Genomic DNA, 27,330 nt, shown 5'->3' on the forward strand with positions numbered 1-27,330 from the left:
AAGAGCACAACTCTTTCAGGTCTGGAAGCTGCTTGTGGCTGTTTTGAAAAGGTACAGCCACATTTAAAGCCCTTGGAAAGAAAGCAACAACAACAACAACAAAATCCCAATGCCTCCGAGTGCTTTGTAGCTCAAAGATTTCTTTGATTAGGCATCACTACAACAGTGCTCCAGGACTTACTTTTGGGGCCACCCGTAAAAATCTCATATAGGTTTTTAGGTCTATAGTGGATGGCTACGTCTGTTCACATTAAAAAATCTATTGCTTCTTCCATTTACTACGTCTCTTAGGTACAGAAGCTATTATGAAAGTAGTGCACTGCAGGTCACATGTCACAATATTAATGACTTTTCCAATTTCAGTGTCAAGACCTTTCCTCTCCCCCCACCTAAAAGTTCAGTCCTTCTTTAGCACATTAATGAGCAAGCTGACAAATGGTACCTTCTAGCGATTTAAGGTGTTTGGAAGGTTTTTTGCCCTCTCTCCATGATGACCATTGTGACTTTTCAGTACTTAAAGGGGGCTGATAAGAAAGATGGGGACAGACTTTTTAGCAGGGCCTGTTCCGACAGGACAAGGGGTAATACCTTTAAACTAAAAGAGGGCAGATTGAGACTAGATGTAAGGAAAATTTATTATTATTTTTTTTACAATAAGAATGGTGAAACACTGGCCCAGGTTGCCCAGAGAGGTGGTAGATGCCCCATCCCTGGAAACAATCAAGGTCAAGTTGGGCAGAGCAACCTGATCTAGTTGAAGATGTTAATTCATGGTCTAGTTGAAGATGCTCATTGCAGGGGTATCGGACTAGATGACTTTTATAGGTCCCTCCCAACCCAAACTATTCTATGATTCTATAGTCCTTAGAAACAAAGAATCACAAAAAATTGAGATCTATCAGATCCTACTGGAAATACGTAGGAAATTAGCAGCTTCTGTATGGAGATTTCCAATAAGGCCCACATTAGGTAGCAAGTGAGGCAAAAAGTCAATTTTAATAGAACTTACTTATGTTCATTATTCTCTTCATAGCCATGCTCATCCTTTTACAGTAGTGTTCTCAGTGCACATAACCTCTACATATTGTATAACTAGAAATACCCAGCTTCTATTAGTGGATAAAACCAGTGCAGTTAATCTACCGTTGCCATTAATAGTAGTCAACAGAGATACACTGCTGTCAGTCTGGACATCTCTACCTGACACTGCCTCATTTCTCGCATCCACACCAGTTTATTAAGTCTAGCAGAAACCCAGAAGAGAAGCAACCTCTGTGTGTTGTTATTTACAAACTCATGGATTTTTCTATTGCATCACAGCAACAAAGGGTACTGATTATAGCAATGGATGCAAATGAAAAGAACTACTGAATTTTGGAATTACCAGGAAAAAAAAAATAATCACGTTTAGGGGATTTTTCATAGTACTGGGACGTTTTGCAGAAGTCATGGGGGTTTTTTTTGTACAGAACAAATGAGGAAATTAGAGGGCTAAGAGGGTTTTTTCCTGATTTTTAATACAGGAAACGTACAGAGAAATGCACAATATGAAAATAAATGGAGTTTTTGAATGCAGCCAGAAAATGCCCATTAAACAGCTGAATATTTCACAATCATTTTACTGTTCAGTCGCAAGCAGTAATGAGATCAGCTTCTACCTAAACTCAAAGTAAACACTAAATCCACTGTTTCCCCTCTGACTGTTCAAAAACTGTTCTCTGCCATCTGAACATCTCCTCCTATGGATAAAATGAAGCTGATTTGGCTTTATCAGAGACCCTGCTTCCTCACAGTGACCACGTGCTCGTACTTACTGGCAAGACTCACTCCATAGACTGCATGAGGCCAGTGGCTACCAGGAGCCTTTAGCAAGCAAACATCATGTCAGAAGCTTTTTCTTTATCAATAACACGGCTCCCCAGCTCACCGCTAGTTACAACAAATGGTCTAATAAAGTTTTATAACAGGTTATCCCTTTCATAAGGACCCTGTTACATTACTGTAAGTGTTTAAGTCTTTAAAATTTCCAATTCTTTCAGTTCAATAGGTGCACAGCATGCGCATATAGCATAGACAGCTTGTGGATGTAATAGTGCTTTTATTACCTAAATAATGATGTCTAAACAAAAATATGAATGGAAACTAACATGTCTCTAAGTAAAACACAGAAGTTTTAAAAGGATTGCCTATATTTTAAACAGAGATACCGTGCCAAGTCATTTTGGCACTCTCGGGTTTATTCCCACAGGGTAAAGAGCTATCAGCTACCTTGGAAACATAGTTATTTTTAAATAATAGACAGGTGATTTCACTATTTGACAAATACATTGGAAAAAATATGCAGTTTCAGTCACTCTAAAAACGTTCATCAATCCAGATCAAGTTGTCCAAATACCTTCATCTTAATTTTCACCCCCTCTCCCAAAGCACGATTCCAAAAACAAACAAAAAATCCCACCCCAAAACCAAGCAGGAAAAAACCAAACAACAAAAAATAGAAAACCTACCCCACTCACCCCAAAAAACCCACTGGATAACTATTTATCAAATTTCTGCTCAAAACATGTTGGAGAACAGATGTGAACTTGGGAGTTCCTAAATGAGTGCCTCAGCCACTGCACCATACTGTGCATGGAGGAAGACTGCTAAATTTTTTCCACAGTATGACATGTCTGAAATATTCACAGACAGGAGGAAAAAAAAAAAAAAAAAATCAATTCTGGCTTTAAACTGTATAAAATCAGATTTTTCAGTTCACCTGCAAAGCCAAAAGAAATCTTGCACAGCTCTTACTACAGAAAGGAAAGCTGACTGAATTACTGGTGTTTGCTAATCTAGTTCAATGTTTTATTTCTTTCAGTTTTTAGTAGCGGATAATACTTTTTGTTTATAAAAAGACCAGATTCAAAAACACATTCAGTATTTTCTGTCAACTGTTTCACATAATATACTATAATATTCTATTTGCATCACTACATAGGTGTTCCTGCTACTTATGAGAGGCCAGCTACAGATGTAGAGGTGATCCACGAAGAGTTTGAAATGAAATAAACCACACATTAGACTCCAAGAGAGGACAAAGAGAGGGAGAGAAAGACTGGATTGAATATTCACTACAGTGAATCAAAGGCAACTGACTCTTCCCTATGAATAAGCAAATAACCTGGATGTGCTTTAAATGTTTGGTATTGTAAAAAGCTGGAGGAGTTGCAGCTCTAATGATCACTGCTGAATGATAAATCACTTAAAATCCGGATTTGTAATGGAAGCCTCTATTTCAAGGAGCTATCCACAGATTGCATTACTTTTGGTAAGCCTGAAGTGATCTTTCTACAGTACTTACAGTCAGTGCAATAATGAACTAGATTATGTCCAAGCACTGAACTATACACAAAACCCGATCATAATATATTTGTTTCATTCTCCAAAGACCCTATCTCCTGCAATTGCTTTGTACAATTTTGTAGAGCTTTGTGCATTATCAGCAAGCTCACCAAGCAGCTTCGTCTCATCCACAGAACAAGATCCCACCTTGCCACAAACGTCTGAGGACCCTAAAGAGGTTCAACCACCATTAAGACTGCAAAGGAAAGAAAACTCATCTCTTTTTTACTGAAAACAAAACTGTAAGTAACTGTCCTTTCTTACTGAATTAACTAGATAGGTATAAATAGTTAGAAATTAAGGTGGGTAATCTTAAAATTGTATCTAAGGCCTTGTTAAAAGGCATAACCCTTTTACCTCATAAAAAATTTAGAACGTCTCATGTAATACCATGTCAATAAATGCTGAGTAATATGAATAGAAAAATATGCCAGAGAATAATTACAACACAGTGTGACTACGCACTTGCAAATAAGGTATTGCAAGCTGAATGTAGCAAGATTTACTGTTGACAATTATTCACACACTGAATACCTTAAGTCAGTTTTACAGTACTTCTGCAGGATGTGTGCTGTAGGTATGAGACTCCAGTGGCTTTGCAAACTAATAACTATTTGCAGAATCAAATATTCATTGCCAAATACTTGCTCAATGTAGGGAAAAAGAAACCAAACAAACAAACACACAAACAGGAAAAAAAAAAACCCCAAGCACTGGAAGGAACTAACCACACATTAACAGGCACCAAGAGCGGAAAGGCTTAGCCAAGATCCAGGTAACAAACTTAGCTCTCAGTCCCAATACAAAAACATAAATAACTCTGCATCTCTCAGATGTGACTCAAGCTTCAGGGGGAAAAAAAAAATAGCCAGAAAGAAATACTACTTTGATCAAGCCCTTGCAAAACGAACACAATGCACTGGGACATGTATTCACATACAGAACACTACAGACAACTTCAACCATAGCCAGCCACAAGCAGGCTTTCATCCTGCTCCTTTCCATTTCCCTCTCCGCCCAGCCCTTACAAATATCCAAAGAAAGAATACCAAGAGTTAATGGAGAAATAAATACATTTTAAAAAGCAGTTATCACACAAAATAAGATATCAAGTATAGCTTCACAGCATGTAAAGATGCTCCAATGGAAAATGATTTACGAATCACAAGAACTACATTTCTCAATGCAGTAGGCTAATAATTTAAGTCTCAGGCATCAGTTATACTCACCTCCTGATAGCAAAAAGTCACTTCTTAAAAAGAAGCATTTGATTTCATCCCTTTGATCATTTTGGCTGAACCTTTCAGGCAAGTTGAGAGGGTTAAAGTAGAAATCATGCATGAAAGATTGAACTTGTGCGTAAAAGCTGCTTCACTACAGATGGTATTCATTTACCACATACTTAGTTTTGCAACTTTAAATAGATGGTAAAACACACTGGGATTCTGTACTGGGCACTTCATTTTTCTGAACTGAAGCAGACACATAACACTTGAGGCTTCATTCGCTCCCAGGAAGAGCTTAAGCAAAGACTTCTCAGCTCTGAGGCTTAGAGGGGGAGAACAGCTCTTTGCTCCATCTAATGGTGAAAGGGAATAAGCACCTCCATAAGGTTTAACTTCTCTACCTGGTAAGGTCAACCCAGGGCAACTCGTGCGCATTATTTAAGTTGTATTGAAGCACACTTGAGCTGTGTGTTGATAAAGCATGGCATAGGTACACAGAGCTGCGGAGAAGGCAGAGGCAGTTGCAGGCATGTTCCTGGAGAAGGTAGGTCATGTGGGGACAGCTGGAACCACCACCGACATCAACTCCCAAAACTGGAGCCAGGGTTTGTTCCCATTCCCATCTCTGCTTTCTTCCCCAAGCCTCCAGACACCACACGTGTTTGTATTTGACCTCCTGCAGAGGAAGGTGATGTGATGAGGGCAGGTGAGCTGGGGCAAGGCCAGCAGGACCAACTTCACATGATGGCACCAGGGAAAAAAGGCTGAGCACTTCCCACTGCCAAGCGGGGTGCAAGCTGGCAGCGTGGCCCTCTCTCTGAGCTAGCTCTTCCCAGGGGGCCCCAGCACCCACTTGAGTCTTCCACCAAAAGATGCAGACAGAGAGGAAGAGCAGACTGTATGGCTGTCCTTTACCCCTCATCCACATTGTTACTCTAACCAAAGGTCCACGTTGTTTTTCCAGTGAAGGACTATTAATGATCTCTTACTCCCCAGGGATCCAAGAGTCCTCAAACGGGCAAAGAAAGAGTCAGGACAATATCTATGTTAATGAAGGGCTAAGAGTGCAACATTTCCAGAGGACTTCTGAACCTCACTTTGTTAATGGTTTAGAAGAGTCCCTAAATACAGTGCCAGTCTGGCTCTTGCAACCCCTAATGGCTCCAGGCCAAAGGCTCACACACAACCACAGCAACTGTTTGGGACTGGGAAGCACCCACAGCTTTAGGCAAACCAAACGATGTATGGTTTGTTCTCATGCATGGGTGCTACACTGAGCATCGGGAGGACGAAACAAGGCGATTTTGCTCTTTGCCAGGCAATCAGACTTCAGGGCCGAGGGCGGTGTCACACCTCCGTGCCATCACACCCTGAGCACAACCAAGTATGGAGAAGCATTCGCACTGAACATCGCCCAGTGCTTACTTTACAATGACCGCGTTCACATTTCCTTCACAATCCATCAACTCCTGAACAGACAGTAAAAATAGCTGGCTTGTCCTTTTAAGAAATTAATTCATTTGGAAGTACTAAATCTTGCTGTAAAAATGTTTTGGGTTTTTTTATAAGTTGATGGTCAAGGGAAAAGACTTTAAATAAAAAAAAAAATTCAGAGCACTCAACTTACATCAATTTAAACAAGCTCAATTTTCAGAAAATAAGGAGCAGCTATTCCTTCTCAAAAATCAGATCTTAATGCAAGTTAGGCACTCAAAATTCTCTAGTCAGTTTGGAAACCTTATTTTAGAAGCAGGGGAAATATTACAGTAGATGTGAATTGGTAGAAAAAAATGCCAAACAGAAGCAGAGTTGTCTTCAAATCTGAGACAAGGTGCAGATTTTTGCCCAAAATAACATCTCTTCAAGCTCAGTAACACAGCACAAGTTAATTCAAACACCTTCTAAAGATAATTGCATCTGTATGTCAAGACAATCTGATTGCTCTGCAGGTAGAGAAGGTGTATGTTATTCTAATTCCCTGTACCATCTCACAACTTTATGACCTGGTCATCTTCTGGCAATTAATACATAAATTCTATCTAGTTTTGTAAAATGCTTAATAATTGCATTATTAAAAATACTTCAAACATTACCTCAGCTTAGCAAATTGTTTGTACTTTGATTTCTATGAAATAGTGCATGTATATTCTACATATATAGAACATGTTTACTGCCCTTTTTCTGATACACATTCCAAATTCCTTATGCGTTTAAGGCATCATCTGCAAATACTATCTCGATGAAAGCAAAAGAAACAACTTACTTGAAAATGTTTTCTCCTGCTATATCGTATGCAAGTTTATAGGAGGAAAACAATATCACACCTCACTTCTGTCTTTAGGAAGGTATATGAAGTAAACAATACAAAAGCTGTCACACAAGAGCCCTATGTTATTTTTAATAAAAATCATTAGTGATCTGCCATTCATATAGCTCACTCCTTGCTGTGAATGTACCCATCCTCTTTGTAGAAAAGGCCTCATCCTCTTATTCCTCAAACTTTGATTGTAACATGAAATACTTAACATTTAAAAAAAAAAAATCATGCTTTTTCATTTCATGCACACATGTCATAGAAGAGAATAATATGTACTGATTTCTCTAAGTTTCTAAAAAACTATGCCTTTGAAATTTAGCACAGCAGGAAAATAAGTAGACTCTGCATTAACCAACATTTTCCTCTTCCTGTAGTTATGCACTAGTACTTGTTGGGCAGTTGGCTAGCATAAGGAATAGTTATTGTTACCACTCCCTTACACAAACAAGACACCTAACTTTTAATTAATACTGAGAAAACAACACAGCCAAAGCTGAACTTTCACTGTGATCTTGCAGTAGGCTGTGCTGACAAACTTTATACTGACTTTTTTTTTTCAGAAACATAGAAGAATTTTTTTATAAATTTAGTAAGTTCAATATTAATTTAAAAACATAACAGAAAATGAGCACATAGGCAAGCCCCACTGTCCAAGAATTTTTGAATTATGTTCCCAACACTACAAAACCAAAGCTACTCAGAAGTATCAGATACATATATTTAATATGTCGGCATCAGTTTGAATAGGTAAACAAAAGTTAAAATAGATAACAAATATCCATTATGAAATGGAAGTCAAGACCAAAAGTTACACAAGAAAAAAGATCCTCCGCTGCCACACCATGATGTAAGTACCCAGAAGAGAAAGTCCACATTCAGAGGTCAAACATTTCAGGATTTATCTCTAGATAACTAGACTAAATTTCTTCTGATAAGAATTAATCACTAGGTCTTACAGTTCCTATAACGTATTGTGCAAAAGGAGAGCAATACCATCTGTCTGGAGGTGAACCACTGAGCCAATTAAATTGGCTATTTATTACTAGAGCTTCTGATGCTATTCATCTAAAAAAGAATTAATACAGTCAGAAGTGAGGTAACATATTTCCTCAGAGAAACATACCACCCAGCATTTCGTAATTTAATGGGCAGCCAGTTGGCACGAGAGCAGTACTGAGGTCAGAGAATTCACAACTTTACACAGATGCATATACAAGAAAAACCTATCATGCCTTGACCACAGACAGGTAGGGCATTCAAACTTCTAGGCTTGCCAAAGATGAGACCAAATTTGCTAGGGTTAGGCTTTGAAACTTATTGAATGTATTACTTAGTGTATGATGCAGCTGTAGTAGGTATAGAATCACAGAATCTTCATGGTTGGAAATGACCTTTGAGATCATTGAGTTCAACCATACACGCACCAAAAAAAAAAAAAAACCCAACCAAAACCACAAACCACCACAAACCAACAACCTACTATCTCTGCCCTTCAGAGCATGCCCTCAAGTGCCACATCTAGACGTTTCTTAAATACCTCTGGGGATGGTGACTCAACCACCTCCCTGGGCAGGCTGTTCCAGTGCCTGACCACTCTTTCAGTAAAGTTAATTCTTCCTAATATCTAATCTAAACCTCCCCTGCCACAGCTTCAGACCATTTCCTCTGGTCCTGTCATTATTCACCTGGGAGAAGAGGCCAATACCCACCTCTCTCCAACCTCCTTTCAGGTAGTTGTAGAGGGCAATGAGGTCTCCCCTCAGCCTCCTCTTCTCCAAGCTAAACATGCCCAGCTCCCTCAGCCTCTCCTCATATGACCTGGTCTCCAGACCCCAGGTCATATGAGGAGAGGTCTCCAGACCCCTCACCAGCCTGGTAGCTCTCCTCCAGCACTTCAATGACCCTCTTGTACAAAGGGGCCCAGAACTGAACTCAGTACTCGAGGTGAGGCCTCACCAGTGCCGAGTACAGAGGCACGATCACTTCCCTACTCCTGATGGCCGTGCTATTCCTGATACAAGCCAAAATGTTGTTGGCCTTCTTGGCCACCTGGGCACACTGCTGGCTCATGTTAAGCTGGCCATCCACTAGCACCCCCAGGTCCTTTTCTGCCAGGCAGCTTTCCAGCCACTCTTCCCCAAGCCTGTAGCGTTGCTTGGGGTTGTTGTGACCGAAATGCAGGACCCGGCACTTGGCCTTATTAAACCTCATACGGTTGGCCTTAACCCATCCATCCAGCCTGTCCAGGTCCCTCTGTAGAGCCTTCCTACCCTCAAGCAGATCAACACTCCCACCTAGTTTTGTGTCGTCTGCAAACTTGCTGAGGGTGCACTCAATCCCCTCATCCAGATCATTGATAAAGATATTAAACAAAACCGGCCCCAAAACTGAGCCCTGAGGGACACCACTGGTGACCGGCCGCCAAGAGGATTTCACCCCATTCATCACAACTCTCTGGGCACGGCCATCCAGCCAGTTTTTAACCCAGTGAAGAGTACACTTGTCTATGCCATGATTCGCCAGCTTCTCCAGGAGAATGCTGTGGGGCACGGTGTCAAAGGCCTTACCAAAGTCCAGATAGACAACGTCCACAGCCTTCCCTGCGTCCAGAAGGTGGGTCACATGGTCATAAAAAGAGATCAGGTTGGTTAAGCAGGACCTCCCTTTCCTAAACCCATGCTGGCTGGCCCTGATCCCTTGGCTGCCCTGCACTTGCCGTGAGAGCTCACTCAAGATGATCCTCTCCATGATCTTTCCTGGTACCGAGGTCAGGCTGACAGGCCTGTAGTTTCCCGGATACTCCTTCCGACCCTTAGCTAAAATGTGCACAAAATTTAGGGTTTAGAATGGAAAGTAGTAAAAAGTGAAAAACATCCTACTTGTGGTAAAACGTTCAAAGTATTGACATAGACTGCAAGAGAGATGGGAAGCTTTTGATGCCTCTTACTAATGACAAAAAAATATAATAATTTAAAAAATACTATCAGCTTTGCAGGAGCAGTTTGAGGTAAAGATTCAATTCCCCTTGGCAAAGAGGCAAGGGTATCTTCTTTTCTTTCATACAATTCCTGTGTTGAGATGAGACGTACCTGGCTAAAACTAGATATTCTCTAGCTCATCTTTAACATACTTGTTCAAGTTCTCCTCTACTACTGCCTCTAGATGTAAAGGCTTCCTCTCGCAAACAAGCTTTCCAGAGTTACCTTGTTTTGTTACACTTCCAGCATCAGAGATATCTGAATTAACATTAGTGTGCTGACTTCTCATTTCTTTTAAATAGCCTCTCCTGCCTTGCCTTCTCTTGGGTATATTAGCTCTTACAGTCATAGACTTCCAGCACTTTTTCTTTTTTTTTAAGTTGAATGTTATTCTTTACTTCAAGTATTTACTTATGAGTTTATTGTATATAAAAAATAAAAATTATATTCATTTTTTTTAATTTATCTTCCTCCACACTTAATACATCCACTATATTCTCATCTGGATTTATGAAACATACTCCCTTTTAGACTCACTTTTTTTTTTACCTATTCATAACATCTAAACTGCATTTAAATAGAAATTGGCATTAAACAAGAATTCAGATAAACAGTACGTTTATTAATTCAAATTTTCTTATTAGAAGAATTCTAGCTGATTGCTTCCCAAGTTTCATTTTGATCTCCTTTCTCCTGCTTTCTCCTTTAAAACATATGACAAAAAAGGTGTAAGGAATATAAGCATGAATGAATAGAAGTAACAAAACCTGATGGATTGTAACTCGGTAAAAGAACGGGTAAAAGAAGCAATAACGGAGGAAGCATACCATGCAAATCACTGCATTACACAGCATCAAAACAAATGTCTCCTTAATATATATTTACTAGTGATAGTATGTGTCATATTTATCTTACTTAAAAGATGAGAAAAACTATAACTGCTTATCCAATTTTTCTGCTAAAGGGGTTTGTCATTTAAATCTGTCTTATTAGATGACTTATTGTCTAAAAAGGGTAGTTCCTTATTCTGCTCTTGGATGAGCAGCCAACTTTAAGACAATGTTTTGCAGAACAAGTTAACATTTTACGCCAGAGTTGCCATGATAATACCGATTTTTTTTTTTTTTTTTTTTAGAAACAGCGTTCTATCTATTTCTCCTGCTTTCCGTTTCCCAAAGCACTTTTCTTTCAATTGTGTTTATCATTCTCTATTTTGTTTGCAAGGAGGAAGGGGAGAGGAGAAAGCAAGGAACTTATATAAAAAGAAAATTGCATAACATTGAAGTTATACTTTTGGCTTCAGGAAGATTTAAATTATGGCTCAGTCATTTAAAACACATATTCCAAAGAGGATATTGCAATAGACTGTTCCCAGTCCCCACCATGTGTCATTCAGAGGAAGGAACTATGAACCACAGCTTAAGATGAACCTGCTACTGACTTCCTGTAGTTTGGGAGGACTACAGATGAGCCAGCTGGTGACACTTGCCTTCTCCAAGAGGCAAGACCGCCCAGACTGAAGAGTCATCCTCTCAACACAGGTCAACATCCTCTAGGACCACAAAAACTCCTACTACACCAAGAGACAGTTTATCATAGCACCTAGGTAGCTCACCTCTGATTTAAGTTAATTAATCCACAGCATTGTAGTAGGTAAGCATGGGAATTAAAAAAAAAAAAAAAAAAAAATAATTTACACACACCTTTCCTGACACCCAAAAAAGACACATAGGGTTTGCAGATGTGCAAAGTCCATCAGAGCCTGGAGAAAAGTCACCCTGGCTGTGTCCAGGTTGCCTACCTTGGCATATCACTTAAAACTGTCATAGAGTCACATGCCCTGCTTTATCTTTTGCTGCTACATAGCAATTTTAAAACTCTGTATTCCCTAGTTCTTCCTTACTGGATGTGATTTCTAGAACGATTCCAATTAATTTTCCCCTCAAACATAATTGGAACATGTACAATTAGCAGGAAACAAGTTTGTCAGGTTGTAAAGAATTGGCAGAGATGACCCAGCAGCTCAAAATTAGCAATTTCTCCACATGGCTTTTACTAACAAAATTTGAATCATTACGTACCTCAGTCTATACTTGCTCTCCTCCCAGAAACATTCCTCACAAACTCAACCCATTGCCTCTAAGATGAAAATGGTCCCTCATCCCTCAGCTGCTGAAATCATTTAGATAGCCTTCACTACATTTACACTTTGCACCTTTCTCCCCTCTCTGGACCTACAAAAACGTAATAAATATCATGCTCTAATATTGTGTGCATATTATGCACAAAGCCTGAGCTTTGGAAATACGTTCATTGTCATAATTATCTGAGAAATAAGAATTTAAACACTGTTCCTTTAAACACAATTCAAATGCCAGAGTTTATAAATAATTGGCTAAGAGATCTTTCTGTGAAAGTTCATCAACACTATCTTTTTGCTCCCACTTTTGCGGGTGTCAACACTTTTTGCTCCCAACTAAAAGAAGGTGGGTTTTTATCCTCAAGATATTATAGATAACGATAGCACAAAAGTTTAAAACAGAACACAAAAAAAAACTACAAACCAAAAGAACCCAATGCTACAACCAAAAAAACCCACAAAGAAACCCACACCACAACAAAAAAAAACAGGGTGACAGAAATATCCCTACTTATCATAGGGTGGGTGGAGGACTCATAGACTAAAAGTTATCCTGAGACAATAGCGAAGCTTTTTCATTCCCTGGGCTTTTCCAGTGTACTTAAGAATGACGCAAATACAAGCATTCACATCTCCAGCAGCAAGCTGCAGCTGAATCCTGAGGCAAACAGTCTTTCACAGAAATCAAATGCTAAATTTGGTAACACATTTCAGTACGCATAATAGTGGGGCCAACTGAAAAAAGGATAAAGAAAATGAAAACTAGCAAGCCAAACATTTCTGGTGGCTTTCATTTTATAACAATGTTCACTCGTGCTTCCAACTTCTTAATATTCATGTGCTGCTGCATGTCGATAATGCAGTATTTTACATCCAAATGTTAGGATTACAACATACATGAAGAGTACAAAATACATGAACATGCAAGCTGAACTGTAGGTGCAAACGGGACTGATGGCATCCCAAAGACAGGTATGGCCGAAGTTGTGACAGCAAGGGAAAAAATGAGGTTTGGGCTTAACTGAATGAAATGCGTCTTCCAATTCTACTTCTTTGCTGCAGGCAGCGGCGTTTAAGGGAGAGTAGCACGAATTAAACATCTACTTTCCATACAGTAAATCCACCACAGTAGACATATTCCACACAGATGGAAGCACATGAGTGACTTCCACTACTAAAGCAATCAGTAATGAAGTATTAATGTGGAGTATAATTACCAGTAAACTGTAAAACAGGTAAAAAAAATTAAATGTGAGAAACAAAAGATGAGTGGAGAGGTTTCACATATTTTTTATCTATACCTTTAAGTTCTTTATAAGCATAGGCAGGTTACATTTTTTCCAACACAACACAGAACTGGGAAATTAATGGTAGTGACTTACAAACTGGCAATTATGAAATTTAAAAAGTGATGAAGTGTATCAGTAACAAATCTATAAGAATTATTGTAAATAGCACGTTAGGTAATAAAAACATTTCTAAATTATTTTTTAAAACACATAGGAAGAAAGTTTTCTGGGTTTAATATAATTCTTTACCTCAAGAGTCATATTATCCACAGGGACGCTGAAAGAAAAAAGAAAATAAACCTAAAACCTAAAAAGCATTTCTACTCACATGTGGGCCTAAAAAAGGCACGAGCACCATAAAATGCTGTAAAATGGGAAAATGCTTTTATGAGAATTTGTTGAAGAGCAACTACTGCATGAAGCAGAATGATAATATAACAAACCTTAAGTGATCTAATAGTCAAAGATATAAACGAAACCTAGTTGTTAAATAAACATATTACATATTCACTGAATAAAATAACAGCTTATTCTGCATGCCAAAAATGGGTTTGCTCTCCCTTTGACTCCAAGACTCGCCTTTTTGATTGCCATTTTCCAGCTGCAGAGGAAGGAACAGAAGGCATCCATGTTTCCTCCCTCCTCCGTCTGCCCATAAACAACAACAGGCTCTCTCCTGCAAGAAGGACATGTGGGTTTGAATCCACTTGTGCTGAAGGAAGAGCTGAACTCTACCGTCTCAATTTGTAGGCTGCCACACAATGTATGGGAAACCATCCTAAGCAGACTGTAAAGAGACCAAACCACAACCAGTACTTATGGTCAAAAAGAGGGCTCCAATAATGGCCCATCAAGGTGGTGGCCCTGACCCTCTTGAGGCACACCAAGCACAGCTCCTCTTTCCACCACTTCCCATGAAGGGCGGGCAGCCAACACAGCCCGGGCATCACCCATCTCCCTGACACCTCCCCTGGGAAGCCCAAACTGCCCTTTGGCACGGCTTTACCCTGAATCAACCTGCCAAATCCAACATTTAGGGACTGTAACCCAACAGGCACTGACAGTAAGTTACAGACCCCACTGAGAATGCCCTTAATTGGTCATTGCTAACACAACCCCGTTTACTCATCTGCATTTACATACATTTGCTCGAGAACCAACAAGGTAGCTTCTAGAACAGAAGGGAAAGGCAAACATTTTTCCCAAGTCTCCGAATTTCGGATACCACATTCAAATACATAACGAAGCAAAATATTTCTTAAGACGCTATTCATTAGTTGGCCAATGTGAAAGGCAGAGACATATTCTTTTCCTAGATATGTATTAGAATAAACTGTTCAATAAGTTGATTTAAGTATAGAAACAAAACTAGATATATATAGTATTTAGAATCCCCAGATATGCACCCTCCACATACGTAGGGCCAGGTATACAAAAAATGCACCCCACAGAAGTCAATGGAAATTTTCCTCCGAGCATCACTGGAATGAAGACTTCCACATTAATCTTAGCTTTGAGACAGCAGTTTCAGATGTTAAGTTACTAAAATTCTTAAATAATTATTTACATGCATAAGTCCAAATATATGACTGTCACCATTAAAATTAATGAATGTATACAGAAAGTCCACAGCTAAAAAAAGGTGAGTGTAATACTGAATGTGAAAAGAGCATTGATGCAGTATATCTGGTGTTTTCAAAGACAAATGGTTTATCCACTTATTATTTTGATTTTAAAAATCAAGTCATTTACAAATATAACAAAATTAATTTTTAAAAGTCCATTATTTAACATAAAATCATAACTAAGTAGGACCCATCGAGGACAGTTCTTGGCCCTTTGCTATTTGTTTACCAATGACCCAGAAGACAAACAGTTGCTGTTGATACAAGCAACAGCTGGCAGAGGGACCAGGGAAAATGGTAAACAGGAAGAGGATACGCCACTGATGGACAGATCTGGATCGTGCACTTGAAGGACATCAACGCAGGCAACAAGGATAATAAAAAACTACCTATGTAGGAACAGATACAAGGAAATTTTACGCAGAAGTGTTGAAATTACAGGGAATTACAGAATTATGGTGTGTACATAGATAGGCATGAAGACTATAATAACTTACTAGATGTCTAGACAGAAAGAGGGTTGAAAATAGAGATCACTGTATTTGGCACCAGTATGACACAGCATATGTCCCTACCAACATCTACAATTCAAAATGTTAAAAAGCCAAAAGAGAACTTCGAGAATTACTAACATCTCTTACTACCAAGTCAGACCACTAAATTTATTTATTATACCAAGGAAGGAGTATTGAGTAGCTCAGTCCTTACCTAGTATGTACCTATGGGAACAAAAGCTTCAAAACAAACTATTCAATAGAGCAGCCAAAGGTCAAACAAGACCTAATACCTGGAAGCTGAAGCTGGACAAATTCAGAAGAGAAAATAGTTGGGTTTTTTTGGTTCTTTAAGCAAGGGCAGTTAGCCACTGCAACGATTGCAGGCAAATTTTCAAAAGCAACTTCAGATGGCTTTCTTAAATATGAGCTCTGATGCATGCAGTAATGCAGGGAAGTATTCTGAGTGTTTTATACAGGTCAGATTAGAATATTAAAAATTTGGTAACACATTTGTAACACAGTTTGGAAGATACCTGCAAGAGATGTCCACCAATCAGCAGTGAAAGCATCATTAGAACTCATGAAAATAGACCTTCACCGCTTTTTAAATACAAACATTGCTGCATCCTACATCCCGGGTATCTGTTTGGCATCTCATTAAACACAAGCTAATGGCAAAACTGGAAGCTGATCATCTCGTCATCAGCAGTTGTGGTATAGCTAATACTAGAAAATACAGGAGAACCCCAACTAGTAGCAAGTTACAAACATGTATATTTTTAAGCAAAAAAAAGCCCATGCCCTTGGACACTGAACCTATCACATTCCCTTGTGTTTCACTAAATTTGCATGAAAGGCTTCAGGAAAGCCAAAGATGTATTATGGAAGGCAAGCTCTCTTGAACCTGTTACTTTCTTTCTAAAAATGGAAGTACGGAAAGGGTCGGGGAAGGCTTCACTTTCCACAGTTTGATTAAAAAGGACTACACAGACCATATTAAGTATATAAACTCATAAGAATAGCTGCCATTGTGAAAGTATATTTCTACTCAAGGTACGGATCCAATCATATTCAGTATTTTCACCACTGATCTGTCAACAAGTACAGAGAGAAAATCTGAAAAATTCTGTCCGGCAAGGTTAGTACTCAAGAGTAATCATTTAAAGACTTGGGTTTATTCAGGGAAAATTAATTTATTCCAGCAAATATAAAGTTTATAGCTGGACATAAAATATTCTAACCTATTCCGTAGAACTCTGTGCATGTTCTGAAGAGGAGCAGCTCAAAAAAATTCCCAGTGAGCAACTAGGTGAACTTGCGCTCCCAGAATGACACAGAGATGAAGATGCACAGAGCAATCCTATCCTTTGATAAATCAACAGGAAAACAGCAAGAGTATTGATTTTAGTATGTTGTATTGCACTGGGGAGGCAGATGTTAACACTGTATGTGCAGTTCTCCTGTAAATGTTTTTTATAAAAATACAACCAAAACAATTCATATAGATACAGTAATAACAAAGAGCTAGAGAAAATGCCTTACAGCAAGAGTTAAAGAGCTGTCTGATTCATTTGGAACAAAAGAATTGAGAGGTGACTTCATTAGAGAGTATAAACATTTCACTAAGAATAAAGTATTGGAGCTCTGAAGCAGAAACCAGAGGCAATGCCTGGAAACTGAAGGCAGACAAATTCATATTAGAAATAGAGCTTAATTACATTTTTCAGCAATGAGGGTTGTTAACTACTGATGAAGTTAGAGTGAAATGTGGCTTCTTTGTCCTTCCATGTCTGTAAATGAAGACCAAACACTTCTAAAAGATGCAGTCTATGGTAAGTACTAGCTTAATACAGACATATTTAATACTAAAGTCAGAAAGAGCCTATATTATACAGAGTTTAACCCAGATGATGTAATGGTCCTGCAAGAACTTAAAATTGCTAGGGCATATGAATCAGTGCCAAGATAAATAAATTTGCAGTAATAAACCACATAGGATCACATAGCTCCATTACAAACAGATACCCCATTTTCGGTAAGTCACCCAGCCTTTCTACATAGGACCAAGGGATCTCCATCTTGTAGCAGCAACACACTTCACTGATATGATCTCATTTCATATAATATTTAATCTTTTTCAGTACTTCTACTACTTAGTAGAAGTGATAAATGCCATCTAGATGTTAATACAGCGTTACTGAAAATTAACGCTATATCAAAACTAACAAAATTCAATGAATGCTTATTAATACAATACTTCAAAATGTTACCGCTGGCTGGCAAAGCTCATTAAGGTTTGAAATAACTATTTTGATAAAAGGAGAAACACTGATTACATAATTTGCACTCATTTTGTCACTTCTGTCCTTTTTATTTTATCATTTTCTTTTCTGCTGCATAGTTGTTTGACACTGCTGACTCACAGGCGGCAAGTATATTCCCAGACTGAATGTAAATGCATCTTATGCCCCTAAATTGGCATTTTCCAGATATTCATCTCCTCCTTAAAACCACCTGTACTCCGAGGGTGCATCTGAAAAGAGATTAAGCGAAGAAGCAGAACTGGCCTCTGAAATGGAATTGTTTCTTGATTGCTTTGTAGGAAACCATTCCATTAGGTAAAACAGCTACTCCTCAAGCATACAGAAGCAGAAACCCCACAAAACTGATCCCAATTTGAAGAACGTAAATACCAAAATACAAACAACCATGGGACAGCAGGGCTTACAGGACTGCAAAATTTTACGGCGAATAAAGAACTTGGAACTTCAGAGTATCATTTATTCATACTAAATTTGGATTTACAGAGGGTATGGATCCTTAAGGAATACGAGTCCCAATCTCGGGGGGGGGGAGGAGGAGGAGGAGGGGGGACAGGGGGGACGACAAAACAGGGGGTACAGGAGAGAACCTGAAGAGGTCAAGTAGCCCAAGCCCTGTTCCAAGGCAATCCAGACAGAGATTTGTAAAATCTGTTCTTCAGAGTCTCCAGGCGATCTATTCCTGCACTCGCTATTCTTGCCACTTGAAAGTTTTTTGCCTTTTCTTCATTTGTTTTCTGTTTGCCCTTTTTTAATATTTAACCCACATTCTTTTAGCTGCAGATTAAGCTCCATGTCCTACCCGCTATTAATAAAAAGGAGATTATTGCCTCCCTCCTGGCATCAGTCTTTTACATAGCTGAAAATTTGTTTCTCCCATCAGTAAACAAGCACAATTTGTTCAGACTTCTCAAAAGGTCACTTTTCTTAGACGTCTTATTATCTGTTTCCTTCCCCTAAACCAACTGGTCCACATCTTTCTGGAATCTCAGTGCCTTGCCCAAAGCAGCGTATTATGGGGCTGAAACATTATCATGTTTTCATGAACAGACTGCACTTAACTGGAATACATCCTCATGCAACCTGCCCAAAATCAGAGGTCAAGAAAGCAATGAAAGAAGAGGAACATGCTACGGGAGATCAGAGATACCAAGATTGTAAGGAAAAAGTAATGTTTCCAACTACGCGCAGGTTTTTATATCAGTATTTTAGCCTACTGTATTATTTTTGCCTCATTATAAATGAAAATTTATTTGTACAGCATGATAAAAAAGGGGGTTGTGATTCTACCTGAGGCTTCTAGCATAACAAACTATACCAATGAGGAGGACTCTCTAAATACATTATAAATAAGAAAAAGAGAGGAATTCATATATGTGTATATGCATAGTAAATATCTTGGCTAATTTCAGTAGTTCTTAAAACATACATTTTTCTTACATTTTAACAAAGAATAAAACATTCTCTGCCTCTCAGAAGTGTCTGAAGCAAAGTCTTGACTAACAACCAAACTGCACTGTGAAATAATTCAGCATAACCTAATGTATCATTGTTCTACGTGATGTCTACCACCTGATCTGTCTTGCTTTTTCCTTCCTGACCTAGACAGCTATATTCCAGCAATACTGGCCTCAAAATCGCCTAGGCAAATGTTTTACAAACTCAGGAAAAAATTGTCACTTTTTTGCCACTAGCGTTCATATGGAGACAGCAGAGCGGGCACACTTAAACAGCAAAACAGTTTTGAAACTGCTATTGATATAATTGTGGAAAGTCTGTCTCACATGGAATTCTTTAATTGTGAACTTCTGATTTTACATCAGTACTTAAGATCTGAAAGTGGATGCCCTGCCTGTCATCAACTCTTGGCACTGTCTTCATTCACACAAGCCCTAGCAATGCTGACGTCAACACGGGTTTTTTTCATTCAATTCTCTGGTGCAGAATCAGATCTCTTATCAGAGACAGTTAGTTATTCCAGTGTTTCAAAAGACTTTTTCTGTACCACAAGCAACCTCTTGTTATTCTCAGTCCTTCAGACCTACTTACACCCAAGAAAACTGAATAAATTAGATTTATTTAATCTCCATCAATTTGTCAACGCTTTACCTAGTTGGATCTGAAAGCCCCAGATTAACAAACTGAGGGAACACATGAAAGGCACCACATCTCACCCATCCTAACACGCTAAAGCACATTTGAACACTCAGCTAAGTATATATTCTTATATTCACTAGCTCGGTGTTTATGAGGTCTTAACATATATTTAACAAATATACCACAAAATATGATTCATAAGCAAATACTGATACAGATGCCTCACATTTTTTCTACAAAACCTTTAATACATCAATGAGAACATGGATTACGCACACACACAAAAAAGAGAGATCGGCACAGAAGAGGCAATTTGGCAGCTTCTCAGCAAACACAGATTAAAGTACACAAGCTCTAGTGCATACAAGAAACAAGACAAATAACCCCAAAAGGTCACAGAACATACTCTGAGATCCGTGAATACTTATGTAATAAAAGATAAAACCTACTTCTGTGAATAAAACTGAGTAATTATAGTATTGGATTTCAACTAGATTTTAAACATGTATAACACCACAACAATCATTCTATGTGCTGCAGTATTTTTCCAGTAACAGGTATGGTTTTCTAATCCAGTGAGAGGAAGTACAGTGATGGCCACGATTAAGTACCACAACCAACTGAACTCAAAGCCAAATGTCTGCACTGAGTTTTGCTCTGTACAGGATGCTACTGGTAACTTTTGTATTGGATTTATATTTCCATGTAATTCAGAACAGTGTGCTATTAAATCATATTACTTCGCACTGCAAAAATGTTAGGGATAATAAATCACTACAGTCCTACTGCTAATAATATGGTATTGAAGCTACAATGCAGATTCTTTAAAAAGAAGGAATCAGCTATCGAGCTCAACAGGAATTTTCTGGTATAGTTATTCATACATTGGGAAATGCTAGTTCTACATTACCCGTCTTCCTGAATCCAAGATATCCATGGAAACAGAAAACAAGAGATGGACTGAAAGTGCAGCAGAATAATCTTATTTCTTTCGTCAGCCAGATCATTATGGTTGGGCCAGTAACTCCCACCCTCCAGCTATATTCAAATATTTGCTTCTGAGAAAGGAAAAAACCATACAAAAAACCCAAGCAGAGTGGGTCCGTGCAACAGAGTCTGCATTTTATTGCAGACCTCCATCATACATACATCGAAATATAACAGGCTTCTCTTCATCCTCACCATATCCTTTCTTCCACGGTTGATTTTTGGAAGGAAGAAATATTTTTGTGCTTTTCCACACTCATCACCCTTCCCAGTAAGTAGTACTTCAGCACTTCACTGCACACAGCTTTCCTTATAGACTTTTACTTCTATCTAAGGTAAAGACAGTTTGTTACCTAGGCTCCTTGATCTGAACCAGTGTGGCTGCTTTTCTCCTGAAAATGTAATTAAGTTAGCAGCCTTTTTAAAGCAAAACAAAACAAGAGAGTTGGCAAGAAAGAATCTTACTGATAAGCATCCTTTTGGGGAGACCTGCAGCTTCTCTCCTGACTGCAAATGAAGGGGAATCTCATACCCTTCCTTACCTGCCATCCATGCATCCATTGAGGAAAGTATGCACTGGTCCCAGAGAGCACCTGAGGGTGCTCCACCTGTAAGCTGAAGCAGCTGAGCAGGATTTTACTTACTGTTGCTCATCGTCTTGACCGGGAGCCACTGCAGCGAATGGCACAAGAACTGAGCACACAGTGCTGCAACAGCGGCTCGCTTGGCACGCAGAGATGAGATGAGATGGCAGAGGCAGCCAACACAAATGGGGGTTAGAAAAACGTAGTGTGGAAGTGTCAGTGAAACAGATACCTGTTGAGGGGGAAGGACAGGACGGAAGAACTCTAGTAGTGGTAGAAGGTGGAAATAAACTAAAGCTGGGAAAAGCCTGGAGTCAAAAGTTGCAATTGTGAACTGCTGTGAAGTCCACCAGACTCCTACATTTTCTATCTTAATCATAGATGCCAAAGGTAACAGCCAATTGCTGAAATTTTGGATCTTAAGAGTCAATAGAGATGGATTGAAAGTGCAGCAGAATAACCTTATTTCTTTCGTCAGCCAGATCACTACGGTTAGGCCAGTAACTGCCACTCTCTGGTTATATTCAAATATTTGCTTCTCAGAAAGGAAAAACACATGAAAAAACCCCCAAAACCACAAAAAAAACCACAAGCAGAGCGGGCCCATGCAACAGAGTCTGCATATGAAAAGATTACTGTTATTCCACATAACAGATGATGTGTTTAATAACATAAACCAACCACCCAGAATGAGGAATATATATACAGTAACTGTACAGACACAAAAATATGAAATGCCACCATTTCCTAGATTGCCATGTTTTAAAAAAAAAAAAAAAAAAGAAAAAATGCAACACACAAAAACATCTAGGTCCACAGAATAAACAGGACTACTATACTGGATCTCCCAAATCACTTAAGCCAAAGCATCTACAAACTACAGCTGTGGGGCTTGTCCATTGCAGGTGCTGAATTGGGGCTTTTTCTAATGCTAAGCATTTGCAACTACTACAGAGGTAACAAGGTGCTGACCATGTAAAGGAAATATGGCCAAACACCCGCACAAAGCCATCTCTGGCAGAAAGGAGGATTCTGGCATTTGCCTAAAATAATGGAAAATAAATATTTTTAAAACAAATTACAGACGAGACTTGACCAAAAAAACACAACAGGTTTGCTCTCATTATTTGGAGAGGGCTACAAAAACGTCCAGCGCCATGAAAAATCAGATCCACGTGTCCCGTATTGCGCATGAAGACCTGGATATTCAACCTGTTTGCCTTTATCATATCATACCTCAATTCCCTTTCCTGTAAAGAGATAATAAAAAGCTGCCTAATCTTACAGCAGCAGTGTAAAGTAAATTCATTAGAATTTTAAGTATGCAGATACAGTGATGAGTGCCACAGAGCAGCTTTGAGGAAACAAGCAATTCTGCACCCACTGCAGAACATGGAGAGCATGCAGGTAATCTGAACCAGAGGTGGCACGGGCAAAATGAAATATTGAGTGGCTGATCTTTGTCAAAGCACTATCCCACCTGCACACACAGAAATACAGGAGTGCCATGAAAAAAAACCCAAAAAAACCCGCAAAAAATATCCAACAAAAAACCCCCAAAGACTGTGCAAGTAAAGACAAAGTTGCTCTGGCAACACTTTGCTCTGCATTGTTACTTGCCAATTTTGACACAACATATGCAGAAATTGCTCAGTGCTGATTCAGAGTAGTTCTAGTTTTCACTGAGCACTGCAGAAAATGTTTTTAATAGTTAGAAAAAAAATGGACATTCTTATCATACAGCACTTCCAGGTTTCCAAACAAGGTCTATTTTTTATTTCTCGAAAAAACAAGATTCTTTAAAAAGTAGCAAATACATAGATCCTGCAATAAACCAGGAAAGGAGCGACAGAAGAATCTTTCTCTTCCAAATGTTTTGGACAAATTTCTTGCCCAACTCCCAATTCTACGCAAACCTGAGTGATAACTTCTGTAAATCCCTCAACTGTTTTCCTGGGGGATTTTTTTGCTGGGATGAATTTAAAGCAAATGAACAGAACTCTGACTGATAAAATGAAAAATCAAAGTAAAGGCAAAAATATATTAAGTCCCAATGAAGATGGAAGTTAAGAGGGAAAGCACACCAGCTATGAATAAAATTTTTTTAAAAAAGAAATAAAGGAAAAAAAAAAAAAGAAATACAGGAGCCTATAGCAAATATACTACCAGTTAATGGACTGGTCTGGCCCAGAGGGACACCCTTAGGATGTGTCTTGGGATGCAAACCTCAATACTGCAATAAATCACAAAAGAATAAGAATTTTTTAAGTCTTTTCCAAATACTTTGAGATAAGTAAAAATTTGCTCACAGGCAGGCCAACACTGCTCAAAATAAGTTCACGGTCCATGAGAATTTTAAATGGCAAAGTCAGGCTAATCCTTCCCTCCACAGCACTGCCACCAGTGCTGAGCTGTGTCAATGCTTCACCTCCCCCAGACCCCTGACATCTCTCCACTTCACACCACCTGGAACCTACTTCTGAAGGGGGGATCCAAGTACTGCAGGTTCACTGGAGGCAGCTAAGCACATACAGAAGCTGAAACCACAAGTTGCTGCTTCTTCGCAGCTACCGGGAGAGTCAACACGTGGCATGGGAGTAGCAGGGCAATCTAAGGAAAATGCTGCTAGCTCATGCAGCACTGCCCTGGTTTGCAGCATGACAACTCTGAAGTGAAAGCTCCCACTAAGCATTGGAGTGCCTCGTAAAATACTTCCGTATACAGAAATATCTACATTCAAGCTCAGTTAGGAGGAGCGACACCAGCAGGTGAAGGGAAGGGATTCTGCCCCTGCATTTGGCCCTGCACTGAGACACATCTGGAGTGCTGAGTCCAGTTCTTGGCTCCCCAGCACAAGAGAGACAGGGGCATAGTGGAGTGAGTCCTGCAAAGAGCCACAAAGATGATTACGAGCATCTGACAAACAATGAGAAGCAAGAGCCGGGACTACTAAATCTGGAGAGGAGAAGGCTCCGGGGGATCTAATGCATGTGTATAAATACCTGAGGAGGAGAGTAAATAAGACAGAGACAGGCTCTTCTCAGTGGTGCCCAGTAAGAGGATAAGAGGAAACAGGCACAAATTTAAAAACAGGAAATTTCACGTAAACATTTGAAAAAGCATACATTTTCTTACAACAAGGGCAGTTGAACACTGGCACAGGTTGCCCAGAGGGGCTGTGGAGTCTCCATCCTTGGAGATATTCTAAACCCAATTGGACACAGTCCTGAGGAACCTACTGTAGCTGACCCTGCTCTGATGACCCCCAGCAGTGCCCTTCCAGCCACAACCACTCTGTATACATTAAGATTAAACTACCATCCTGCTTGATGCCAAGTAAGAACGGGAGTAGAGTGTATATATACAAACATCAGCAAACACAAATCAGTTAAAGTCTCCAACTTAAAGTCACACTGAATGGGCAGAACTAAAATAGCTAGAGCTTTTGCTTATCGTTTGTTGGCCTTGACCCTCTCTCTTAAGGTCCTTTTGCTGTTTGACTAGGTGACATTTTGTAGAGCCAATTTCTGGATTCAAAAGAACAGTTTAATGAGTCAAGAGGGTGCCAACTTGGCCTCAAACTGAGGAACGGGTTGATTTTTATCTCATTCTCTTTAAACACTCATTCTGTCCCTGCTATTTCTCTTCCCAACACACATTTATTTCTCTCATTTCTTCTGCATGCTGTTTAATCTTTCTCATCCATCTGGAATAACCCTCCCCTGTCATCACTGTATCCTGAATCACCAGCAATTGACATTCTTGAAGTAATAATTTAAGAGCTATTGCCACAATGCAGTGCCTGCTTCCTGCCTAACAGTTTCACACTAATTTCTATTTTTTGCTCCAAAAACAAAAGCCAATGTCATCCACAACCGTAATAAGATCTCCACTGCAAAGCTGTAATTAGTCTTCTTTCAGGGCTTGCCAACATTTCTTGTTAAAGTGGTAGTAAAAATGTGTACAAACAAGCACATCTCACCAGTACTCTGCCTAGGAATGCTTCTGAGGCAAGATCTTGCAAGAAAGGTTTTGTAAAAGCTGAAGCAATTTAGCATAACCTGTTGCAGTTCAGGTGATTTATAGCAGTCACTTTTAAAAAGCTGCTACCAGTGAGTACAAGCAGGGCAAGAACAGGTGTACTCTTTCTAAGGATAAGCGATTTCATTTTTCTCCCCACCGGTCATTTTCCTCTATCTCCTCATCATTTCCACTTGCTTTGCTATTTCCTCCTCAGCTATCTTACTAATTCAGTCTAAAACTTCAGTTTCTACCTGCCTATAGCTGACGTTGCTACTACATATATTCAGCATCAAAAAAGACATTGCAAGCTGTGCCTTGAATACTAATCCATATAAACCACAGGATTTTCTGAGTGCATTAAATTAATGTCTTTTCCGTTGTGTTCAGTACTCTCTCCCCATTGCTTCTTCATCAAGATCTTTAGTAGACTCCTGGCCTTTTTCAGGATGTAAAGCTATTTTTCCAGGCAGGGTCTGAATTATTTTTAACTAAGTGATATTAATTCTGCAAAATAAGACTGAGAAGCAAAGAATGGATGCTTAAGGCACACATTCTACTTCCAATTCAGAGCCAGAGAAGACAGAGAATTTAAATTGAGAGCACATAAGCTTGGCTGTTCTTGTGTGAAGATGAGAATGAAAGTAAAGCTATGCTGCAAATTCTCAGGCTAACCATTTTATTAAAAAAATAGTGCTGCTTTACTAGCCTACAGCTGGACTGCAGATAAAATCTCTTCTTCAGCTTCAAGCGGCACCAGCTGAGGAGAGCAACAATCCAACTCATTCCTCCCCTACAAGATCCTACCAGACCTGTCTTTCTGCAAAGGAGATCAACATGGGACCTACAAAAATCTTACCACATCTTCCTGCATCTTCATTCTCTAGAAAATCCTTCCAAGTCTGCTAGTTCACTGTACTAATTCAGTAAGACTTACTTTTCAAATGTAAAGTAAAATGACACAGATCATTTTGACCTTCAGAGGACATAGGGAAAGGGCACAAAAGTGACTGACACCAATTATAAGAGCCCAACAGCCTCAAGCAACGTGAGGCCATACGGACACCAGTGCCTTCTTCAGCGGTAACTGGAAGACAATGTCCAGCAGCCACTTAATAACTTGATCCAGGAAGACACCACCCTGTTAAGACTGCTTTATGAAAAATATAGCATAATAAAAAAGCAGCAACTCTAGAACAGCTGAACTTACCTACATTCTGATCTTTAGAAAATCCAAGAACCTGCCATTTAAAAAAAGGAGGAGGTCAATAGAGGCCACCAAAACAAACAGGTACAAGGATGCCAGCGGACTAATGGGATAAATCAAGACAGGAAAGAGCATGAACACACTGCCCAGAAATTACAGTGCACACCTTTTTCGCTGTTCAGGTAGTATGTCCCCAGTTTACAGTCTAGTCAGCTTCCACAACACCTTCAAATCAATATATATTTAAGCAAAGACAACAGAAGTTCACAGAATTTGCTCCTATACACAGAGATGCAAGAATAGCTGCATTATCTACACAACCTACTATTCCTCAGAGAATCCTCGCTCGGATGTCTTGAAAACAAGACAACCGGTAACTCTCCTCTCTCAGAAAACATTGAAATGAGGAGAAAAAGAGAGTAGAAGATCTAATCCCTCTGTCATGCATCATTCTTATCTTTTGGCTTGAGTAACACCAGGACTTTTCTCCAAGACCCCTCAGGAAACACTTGCAATTGCATTTTGACCTGATGGGAGCCAAAGCTCACTCTAAAGCTGTCAGCCCATCGATTATCCCTTCTTGTACAATCAACGTTGAAACCTTTAAATTCTCATAAACAAGATATTTTATTACCTAACCACAGTTACTTGTAAGTTA

General features: G+C 39.3%; 1 protein-coding gene across 3 annotated transcripts in view; it reads right to left on the reverse strand.

Moving 5' to 3' along the window:
• Positions 1-27,330, reverse strand: part of FRMPD4 (FERM and PDZ domain containing 4) — a 304,950-nt gene that overhangs the window by 257,289 nt on the left and 20,331 nt on the right. The window contains exon 1 of one of the 3 annotated variants that reach the window (XM_074606459.1): positions 20,785-20,886. The exons of the other annotated variants lie outside the window; for them this stretch is intronic. The gene's annotated coding sequence lies outside the window, so the exon portion shown is untranslated. Of the gene's footprint in view, positions 1-20,784; positions 20,887-27,330 lie in introns of those variants that run through there. 3 annotated transcript variants of the gene reach the window in all.

Source organism: Larus michahellis, chromosome 1 (genome assembly GCF_964199755.1).
Source record: "Larus michahellis chromosome 1, bLarMic1.1, whole genome shotgun sequence".
In the NCBI taxonomy this organism is placed as follows: Eukaryota; Metazoa; Chordata; class Aves; order Charadriiformes; family Laridae; genus Larus; species Larus michahellis.